This window comes from Xiphias gladius, chromosome 16, assembly GCF_016859285.1.
Source record: "Xiphias gladius isolate SHS-SW01 ecotype Sanya breed wild chromosome 16, ASM1685928v1, whole genome shotgun sequence".
Lineage (NCBI taxonomy): Eukaryota > Metazoa > Chordata > Actinopteri > Istiophoriformes > Xiphiidae > Xiphias > Xiphias gladius.
This window is the reverse complement of record NC_053415.1, coordinates 3,092,835-3,104,009: the sequence shown is the minus strand read 5'-3', so window position 1 is coordinate 3,104,009 and position 11,175 is coordinate 3,092,835. Positions and strand designations below refer to the sequence as shown.

The 11,175-nt window shown below is 38.2% G+C and overlaps 1 pseudogene; it reads left to right on the top strand.

The window, feature by feature from the left end:
- The first annotated feature begins 1,429 nt into the window (after positions 1-1,429).
- LOC120801607 lies at positions 1,430-3,590 on the top strand (annotated as a pseudogene).
- The last annotated feature ends 7,585 nt before the right edge of the window (positions 3,591-11,175 follow it).

Here is an 11,175-nt window from a genome sequence, read left to right as displayed (position 1 = left end):
AGCATCTACTCTAACTCCTTATGAATTACTTTTTTCTCTCATGTTGTGGAAACCAGTATGGATGCTCTTTCATAGGAGCTTCATCTCCTACATCAGTTGCATGCACAGGTCTCCCACTGTGACGGGGAATGACCCAAAACACTTCAGGGCAGACATCAACCATCAGCCTGGCAGAATGACCAGGGTCAATCTCCTCTTCATCCACCATTTAAGGCACTGTGCATCACACTGCAGTCTGACGACCTTTACATATCTTTGATAGATTAACACACACAATTCAGAAGTACAAGTTCAGGGGTACTAAGAACATAAATTCATGGTTCAGGAGTGCTATTAACATAATTCATTTCCCTAACACATTTCAACACTCTGGTAAACCCAGGCCCCGACTGGTCATGTGTCCCTTGAGCTAACATCAACAGTACTTGACCATGAGGTCAGGCCAGCTTGTTCAAGTCTGCTCCAGTGCTCTTCTCATGTCATGCAAGGAGCTCGACAATGGCTTCAGTTCATTTAGGTTAATAAATAGAAACTAAACCAAAATAATTCAGAAATTAGGGTTATCAGTCCATCATGGTTTTCCACAAGAAGAGTTCCATTTGCAGCAGCATGTCACTTGCCTCCACTCTCACTCCCTTGGCATCTCCTTTAGGCAGGCTAATATTTGACATAAATTGACAAATGACAGAAAGCTCTGTCGGTAAGCTAGCACGCTCAGTACCATGACTCTGGACCTAGCACATCTCGTCAATAGAATGGAATCATTGCTAATGTTATTTACATTTGTGACTGACAGGTCAAAATGATAAACGACAAAGGTCTATAGCAATTTGGTGAGTTCTTGAATCTCAGAGCTACAGACAGTTTCGGTGGTCAAAGTATTGAGGTTCAATACCAAGGCCTAAATATGGTCAGACATATGTTTTGTACATCAATTAGTTAATATTTATACTTTCTTTTGCAGCATTAATGGTCAAGATTTGTGAAAAGTGAGCCATATATATCATGGGTGACCTGGAAAAATGAAGGTAAGGCTGAAATCCATGACATTTTATGTTGTTACCAGTTCAGTGTCTAGTCATCTATTGTCAATTTAACATTTTAAATTATTTTTCTAGCATTAAGTGAAGTGGTTACGATTGTGAAGAAGAAAGCAACGCAACGAGGAAAAATGAAGGTAAATAATAGTTAACATAATCAGCATTTTAGGGTAAGATGCTCTGAAACCATTGAACTGTCAGCTACTATAAAAGAGGTTTTACACTAGTTCCAAATGTACTTAAAGATTATGCATTATGCATTAACACAACTAATTATTCAATGCTAAATATCAATATCTAATTATCAATAAATAATTAAGTATGCAGTAATATTAGTTGAAAATTAAACTAACAGCACTTTCTTTTTTAGAGTCAGAAGGATCTGTCAAATGACATCAAGGATTAAACGACAAGTGAGAGAATGGGCTCTCAAGTTGGATGGTGTGGATGACGCTGTTGAAAGAATATTTTTTCAGCAGGACATTAGTGGGCGTAAAAAAGTCTTTTGCTTTTAGATATAAAAGACTTAAACAAAATGGGTGTGACTTTTGGACCAGCAAAACTTATCATTCATGCCAGAGTTGAGGAAGTGAAATTAAAGAAAGAGGGGCCAACAAGCTCTACAAATCAGCCTGGAAGACCATGCAAGCCTTATCCGTTTTGTAGGTACCATGATACATATAGATACATGAAGAGCAGTATTCTTGATATTACAGAATCAGGTGCCTCAGACTTGATTGAACCCTCTCATGAGTCTAAAGAATTTATCAATACAACAGATGAAACTAAAATGAGTAAGTTCACATATGAGGCCATTTGCTTTGCAGCTGCATGAATGAATAGCCTCACCAATGGCACTATACATTTTTATGCAAATACATTAAAATCTGCCGTCAATCATTGTTTTGAGTACAAACACAAATTGGCATCAAACCTCCGCGATTTTTTGGGGTTCTCAATAAGAATATGACATCATCTCACAAATATATGATAGAAGTTGACATAGTTCCTGTCTCTACAATTTGTGAGGAAAACATCTACAACAATTTAAACATGGACACACATAAAAACAAGAAAAAAGCAGAAGGTAACTAGCAGCAGGGAACTCCTTGCACCAACCATGTCTGCCAAACCTATGGAGGAGCACAACAAGTTTGTTGACAGTATGGAACTACGGTCAAAACTCCAAAAAAAAGCTGAAGAGAAACACCTCAGTGTGATCAAAAGCAGTACTCAAGGCTCTAGATTAAGTCAGATGATAACCGGTGCATACCTCTCTTTAGAGAAATCACACTTGTTTCTGAAAATGGCTCAGTCAGCAATAGATACATTCAAGGAAACACAGAGCCTTGCAAAGGATGAGTCAATTCAGCGATTCAAAATCAAGACAGAACACTGTCCTTTCAATATATCAGGGGGCCTGAGAGAAGTTCAGGTTGGACTACTTGTCATTGAAGTGCTGGTAAACACCCCCATATTTTGGAGGGAGAATGTCTGCCATGACATAACGAGTCAGGTTCTTTCAGGATGTTCAGAGATATGATCAATGGCACTACAAACACAGACCCTACTATGTCATTCTCAGACAGTTTGAGGATGTACTTTACAACCTCAAAGACAGAATTAAGTTTAACTTTGACTTCCTTGACAATTTTTATGTGAACCTGGGCTCCAGATTTGGAATGAAAGACAATCGTGAACAAGTAGCCCAAAAACAGCTTTTCAGATGTTTCAAACAGAGTGCCAAGCTTTACTGCAAGACAGATTCCATGATGCATGCCATGCTGAAACCACACAAGGTAAGACAGTCCCTGGAGATGCAAAAAGCTGATCCCTTCTCTGGGATTCTGAATTATCTCTCACATGACAGCTCAGCTGAAATGATTGAGAAGATTGCCAGACAGTATAATTTTGTTTGTGATGATAATCCAACTGTGAAGGAGAAAATTAACTTCATTTATGTCCGCCTCTTATTGAGTTGTATCAAACTAGAATCGTAATACCTTTGGCCATACCAGAAACTACAAACCAGAAATTTAATTTCCTTTGCCACGATCTGTGTGAGCAAATTCGATTAAGTGAATGCGCTTCATCGCAGTTTTGCTGTTGTGGCCACAGCAGGACTGTCCAGAATGAAGAAGTCTGGGAAAGCACATCTCACAGATGAAAACCTCTTATCATACGGTGATGAAGGAAGTGTACGATGGCAAGACGCCCATTGTCCATTTCTTCTTGGGGAAGAAGCAGGGTTACGAACGACTGGTACCCCTTGGGAAAATCAAAAGATGCATCAATGCCGGGCAGGAACAGTTTGCCTCCATGTGGGAAAATGGTAAAATATGGGAAGAGAAGAAGGTGGAGGAGCTGCTTTGCAGGGTGACAGGCGAGGTGAAGAACGACTTGATACTGGCAGAGTCTTGTATCCCAGATCTGAAGGTCGGAGTCACTCCAGTGTTTAGAAGTCAGCTTAGTGGGCATGCTGAGGGGTCAAAAGTGTCATTCTTTACAGGTTTCTCGATGAAAGGCCCTCTTTCACTTGACATTAAGTAAACCTTAAAAACACCCTATCCCATTTGTATTTGTATTTGTATTGATTAGTATTTTTAGCTAGTCATTCTGGATCTATCAGTTTTATTCAGCCTTGTGTACTTATAAAGTGATTGAGTTGGTTGTAACTTAATTGCGATGCTTTGTTGCATTTTTTGTGTATGCGTAAATCAAACCTCTTAAAAAATGTATTCTATTAAAATTTTTTAATATAGCTCACAAGTTACTGTAAATATAGGTCATTTTTGAAAATGAAAATGAAAATGTTGTGCTTTCCGTGATGAACTTATCTAACATTTGATAAGAAGTTCAATTATTATCTTTTGACATGCTCTACATTAACTGATTAAATGTGTTATGGAGCCATTTTACATTGTTCCACGAAATTAAATAACCTGCATCATAAATATTATAATAAATTTACTTTTGAATGAAAATGGTGTACTTTAACATCTATGCGAAAATTTGCAATATTTTACAGTATAGTATCTTTTATCCTAAATGTTATGTCTCATGTACTTCTATTTCTAAATGTTGAATATTATAATTTTTTAGTGTTGATTCATGAACTTATCTGTTTGAAATACTATAGCTTTTATCTTTTGTCATTATGTATTACATTGTTGATTTTGTTCAAACAGCATTTTTTTTGCATTCCATGAAAAACAGAGATGAACATTGAGTGTTGCAATACCTTTACTTTCTAATAAAGATGTACTGCAACATTACTATGTAAGGAGTTATTTAAAAATTACTGCAGCATGCACACAAGCTGAAGTGATTTAGTCCAAACTGTTCTAAGTCCTGCCATTCTCCATCTGCCCACCAGATGTCCCTAAACTTTCTTTCTGTTCTCAGAGCCACCTGCTCGCCTGTTTCCCATGCTTTCCAAAACATGCCATTATCCTAAAAATGAGTATTCACGGTCCATTGTACTATAGTGTTTCATTTTGTTTGCATGTCATAGTCGGTAATATAATTATAGAAAATAAAATAAAGAAACACACATCAAGTATACACGCATTTGGAATAAGTGCAGTGGTTCATTGTGTTCTGTATCACACACAAGGGGGCGCCAGAGGTTCAGAAATGATAAAACCCTTGGGTTATTTGTACAACAGAGTCTGTTGTTGCCCAAAATACAATTTAAGAGATACAATATTGAATTGTGTTTTGTACTCCAGCGTCCAAGGGCAACAAACAAGCTGGTAATAGCTGGTTACATTTCAGAAAAATCATGTTAAAGCAAACCTGAATTCATGTCACAAATCCAATTGACTAATCATACAGAATGTACCACTGCATTAAAAGTGAAAATAATAGGAAAACTGAGTTTAACATATTTAAACATACAGTACATGATTATTCTAAAGCATTATAGGTTGATATCCTGAAAACCAAAATGTATACAGACCTAAGGCTTAACAGCCATACATAGGTTGCTAATGCATTTTAGGATCTCCTCATTTTAGGTGCATAATAGCAAAAGACAGACAGTTGCAAGAGAAGTCGAGGGTGGAGGAGAATGGTGCGTCTCTGTGGCAGGAAATAGACAGTCACTGGGTCACCACACAGAAGAACTCCCTCCTCCCTGGATGATGGACAGTCTGACTTGTGGTGTCATCTGAGGCTTGCATGGTCAACAGGGCAATGCTGCCCTCTTTTTCTCTTTTCCATTGAACTATTTCTATGCTATACAGACTTGCACACACAAACACACAAACTCCTGTAGAGGTGCTACAGATGCTTTGTTACCATATGGGTCATGATAATAAGTGAGGTGTAGTAACTGTTACTGAATATTTATTTTGCTTTCTGGGTCTTCCGAGTGCAGGTTCTCAACCTAAGGAGATAGCACAAGGCAGCAAATGTCTCCATGACATTTCTTCTGTGAAGTCCCCAGTACGTCGGTTCACAAAATGTCAAAAACAAGCTAATTTGGTCATTAGTATGCAGTGTTGCTGTCTTTCTGCCTTTTCAGTCAAGGTGGGCTGAATCGGACGTCCTAAGTATCTGTGGTACTGCAACATATGGCTGAAAGCAATCTCCAGGTGGTCATCTTTTGGGGGTCAAAAAGCCATTCTGGTAGTAAGTGTGTCCTTTCTATAGCATATTGTAGTGAAAAGGAGCTCTGTGAACCAGACGTAGGTTTAGATTCAGGAGAAGACATGTCCCTTTCAGTACTCAAAGAAAGTTAACCTGAAGTGCATACAAGTATATGAAATTGTTACTTTCCATTACTGTCATCTGTTAGACATTTAGTGATTGTCGTTGGTCAGTGAGAAATGAAACACAGAGATGCATTTAGATGTCTAATGGTATGCCAGTGCTATTTCACTGGGGTTTGCTGCCACCCTTACAAGAGTGAAACTTGCATTTTTGGCAAAGAGGGTCAACAAGGTCCTGAAATGACAGAGTGAAACATTGCACCTGCTTATACCTGTTGGAGAACAGAAGTACTCCATCTTCCTCCTTCCATATGGTTTGGAAAGTAAAAGCAAGTACAGTATGTTAGTTAGTCATCTTGCTGTGTTTCGCCAGAAGGTACATTTTGATCGGAAGATATGTTAAAGCAAAAAGTTGAAGTTCCAGTAAAAATCCAGTCAGTTTGCAAATTACATTGAAATTTTTGTGCTATAATATTACAGGTTGGCATCTTAGTATTTTTCAGTTCCATAGGAGGGGTAGTAAAAGATTACACTTTTCAATGTAATTCAGTAGCAATAATTTAAGAAATAAAGCTGGTGATATTTATATTTTCTCACTGTCAACAGATATATACAATATACAATACTTAAAATAAGATCAATATGAACAAACAACTGATCCTTGTAAAAAATGTCCAATGCCTGATTTATGCTATTCCTCTGTGCCATAGAGCTAAACTTTTGTCCACAAACTGTAACTGGATGACATGTTCCTTCATTACTATGAATACACACTGTGGTTCATTTTGAGTTAATCCCACGTACACACTCCTGATCACATAAAGACTCACTAGCGCATCAAGTGTGTGTTAATCCGCAGCTGAATATAGTCCCTAACAAATGCAGTATTGCACTAGCTGAAAAGTTGAGAGAAAGGCTAACACATAGTTATATCATGGGATTTGTTGACAATAACAAAAATATTGGCGGCTTTATACCTACATGAAAGAAGGGTCAAATCTTCAGGAGTTATTCTTACCCATTTTTTATGTAAAGGTAATAATCATAAAACAGTACTTTTCCCATCATTATTGAATTTAATATTTAAATATGCTGCAAAATCTGTTCTGGGCAATTTATTCAATTTTCAGAATGGTTGACAAAGCCAGACAGTACTACCAACTTCTTCTTATTATTCATATGGTGTGGTTGAATTTAAGAACAAACTTGAGAGAATTATTTCATTATTATTTTCTGAAATAGTTATGGAATTTCTCATACTTAAAAACTTTGCATGTACAAGCTTTGGTCTATGTGTGTCAGAGTGATTTTGACATACTTCTTCCTACCCTGTAGAGAGCGTACCAGAGCTGTGCAACAGTGATCTCAGCTCAGTCCAGTCCAACTAAGCCCTTTGTTGTGGGAAAAAAAAAAAAATCTCTTTAGTCTTTTTCTCTTTCTTTGGCAGCCTGATGGGGTTATTATATTTGATGAAGTGAAAAGCATGTGTTCCTTCAGTGGTCAGTGGGGAAGAAAATGATCCTCATCATCTTGCACCATTCTGTCATAAAATGCAGCTGTCCATCCTACATGACCACATCTGTGAAAAACTGAGCTGGCTGAAAATTGGAAGAAAAACTCACAGTCAGCTATGCCATCAGAGATTAAGCCTTCACAAGCGCTGTTCCCACTACAATAATGCATCCCATTCATGATACATTATTGCAGTCATCATAAACTGGACTTAACAGATGGGACATAATTTTTGTAAATTTCAGAATAGCAGACAACAGCGAACCACACTTGGTCTTATGAATAATCTCAAGCGTTTTCAGCTAAATCATAGTGATTAGAGATTTTAATACATGGATCTATAGGACATTTTCCCACAACCCCCGAGCAGCAGTTCTCATCAAGCCCAAAATACACGACCCTGTTGGCCTTCCTCCCAAAAGTTCACTACCACCCAACCCATCCTCCCAACTATGTCTAGAAGCTTTGAATTATGACCTTTGCACACTGATAGGAGCACAATGTTACGATTGTGATTGTATTTTAATTCTGATGGTGAAGTGAAAAAAGATAGCTTCCTCTGAGAATGGGCTAGATTTATGGGCCCTGTCTTGGCCGCCGGCCCCACATCCTCTCTGATCTGCTTTTACTCCGATGACCCCTCAACCCTCGGGGGTCATTAGAGAGCCCCCGAATGGTGCGGCTGGCCAACAGCCCATCTCACACTGCTTGTTTTCCAATCAAATCACTATATTTAACGGGGACACGAGCCCAGGGCCAAGTCCAAACAGACATCTGTTTGAAATTGTTCCTTGCAATTATTTCACACAGAAGTTCTCCCTCTGCACCCCCTTCCGCATTCCTCGCCCCACTTTGGTCTTTTGTTTGTTGTTATTTGTTTTCAGCAAAACCTCCCCCTCTGGATTGCTAATGGACAGAAATGGGGGGGGGGGGGGGGTTGGGAGGTGCAGTGGTGGCAAGGATCTGGCTCCTGGAACTGCTGTCACAGAGATAGGCAGCCAGAGGAGAATAGGAAAACCAGCAAGGGCTTTTTGATTCAGCACAAAGCAGGGTTTTCACTGAACACAGTGAACAGCTTTTACACTCAGGGGCCTTTCACTGCTGCCAGCTCATATGACATCTCCATCAAGAGTGTCAGTCAGTGGCTTTCATACCCTGGTGGTGTATTTATAAACAAGGCTAACCTGACAGAGGAAAATGCACATAGTATTCTGATTATTTGTTAGCTTTGTTTTACGTTTTGGTTAAGAATAAGATAAAGGAGAAGAATGCAAGCTCCAAGTGTTTTTTTTTTTTTTTAGGTTCGATCAGTCATTGCAGGGAATTAGGTGACTGGTGCACTGTACACAATCAGTTGAACTACTCCTGAAATTACATAAGGTTTTGTGGAAAATCATGTTCTTTACAAAGATATTCTGTGTTGTGTGTGTAAAATACTCATGACATTCTTATGCATTTAAAACGTAACTGGCTTAGGACAAAAAGCCTTCTCTCCCTTGAGACTTTGCTCAAACAGTGGATTTAGAAGAAAAGATCAGACCAGGATCTGCCTGTCATCCACTCTTAAGTCTGTGGCCATGCTACTGGCTGAGACTGTGCTGAGCACTGGCAGCACCTGGTTAAGGTTAGAGAAAGATCGTGATCAGTTGTGTCTGCAGTGACTGCAGACACAACATGTTCATTAACATATTACTGAAACCGCAATCTTTCCCTAACCTTACCCAAAGTGCATAATATAATCCCCCCTGTGATTCTGTTTGTCACCACAACGTAATGGGGAAAAAAGTTTAGTAGTATATAAACGTCATTTATAGGAGACAGCTGCCCCCGTGGACAATGACTGTCTGTACGAAATTTCATGGCAATCCATTTAATAGTTGGGATATCTGAGATATTTTAGCCTGGACCAAAGTGGTGACGGATCATTTGTCCAACCGATTAACTTTGCCATCCATAGACTAAAAAAGCAATCAATTCATTTTAGAAATGGAAAGTAAGATCTGTTAAAGTAGTCTGCTGCTGCCTTCTGAAGTAATGGGTCCAAGATTAATTCAAAATCTGACTCTAAATTTTTTACAAAAGCTTCTTCCTGGCTGGCAAGATGTGAAAAGCCACATACAGTATGTGTTGACATAACTAGCAAAAAGAAGGTAGTGAGGCCAGTGTGGGAAAATATTTTTGTCAAAAAGGTTGTACTTTGAAAATTGATCCTCCACTCTTGCTTTTTTTCCCCCCAGCCATTGAATTGAATAGACCACGACAGTTCTGACATGGCTGTCTGATATAGAGGCTGCTGGTTGTGGAGGACCTTTTAATACAATAGGGAAGAGGTCAGTGCGGCAAAAATGTATAGTGCAGTAAAGTACAGTGTCCCAAACAGCTTACAGTTTAAGACCTACTGTATTTGGTTTATACATCAGAGAAGTGTGTTAGACACATCTGACATCCTCAAGAGACTGGAGAGTCAGGAGGAGCCTATTTCAAGACCAACATTGCCCACTGGGACCAAAATTGTTGGAGAATATAATGGCTGGTTTCCTGGATATATAATGATTATGCATAAGTGCAGGATGATAATGATGGATTTAGTATGAGTAGAAAACTAAATGCTTTTGCATTAGAGATTGATGTTTAGATCAGTGTACTCTAATGCACATTCAAATCTGTCAAGGGTGATGGTTGTCTCAGAATAGCAGTGCAGCTGTAAGTTGGATATACAAGCATTTAGCAGGAGTGTCCTGCTGTCAGTCAAAATGATGCTCTTAGTCACCCCTACCCATGTAGCCAAAGAGATTAGATGTGTGATAATGCTTTGTCACCTAAAATGGGATGTTTTGACACTTTGGAGTGCTAAAAGCCAAGATATCAGTGAGGACTTTAGCACTGTACCTAAGTGTACCTAAAAGCCAAGTAGTGAGTGTGTTTTCTTCAGTACTTTGGTAAAAAGGCAACTAAATACATTTATGGTAGTCATCTATGGAGGAACAGATCCCATGTTTGGTTTGTTGTTTGATTTAATGAATAGAAACACAGAAACAACTGTGTTCCATGCTGTATCTTAATTGTATGCACATACATATGAAAATTACCATCAGAAAGGCATCTAATAAAATTTTCAATTTTCATTTTTTTTTAACTTAATATGGCACCAGATTGTTGGGGTTCCATGATTAATTTTCAAATTTATCTGCACATAATAGTATATACAACAAAATGTTTGTCTACAGTACATACTGCACCACTCCTGATAAATGGTATACAGTAACATAACCCAATCATTTATTTAGTGGCCATAGATTTGTAAAATGGTGTTCTTAGTACATGAGTACTAAGAACACTTGGTACTCATGTGGTCTTGTTTATATTGTTAAAGTGATTATCAACTGAGACATGTTCAAGGTGCATGAGGACATTTAAAATGCTTTAAGAGTAAATATATAGTGGATATATATATAAGAATATTTTCATTTGAAGTGTATAATATAATAGAGGGAGAAGCCTAACAAAATTGTGAATGCTCCACTGCAACAGGAGACAAAGGGACTGAGCTTTCAAACTCTTGCTATGAACCAACTACTGTATCAATGTCTTCATGTTAATGAAATTGGATTACTGTCAAAGATGATATTTGAGACTGAGGCAGAAGGAGGGAACCTCCAATGTTGTGATGGCATTGTGCATAAGATGGTCAATCATTTAATATTTCTTTCATTGTATTTAAATGTATAATGTCTGACATTTATTTATTTATTTTTAAAAATGTTTTCTCTTGTCAGCAAATTTGTTGAAAAAACAAAACCGATATTGTGTTAGTCCATCTCTCTTTCTGTCTCTCAAAACTTTCCAACTTCCTGTCCTGTCTGTAGGATTCAGCCTCAAGTCGATTTGGCTCCTACTGACAGGGTCGG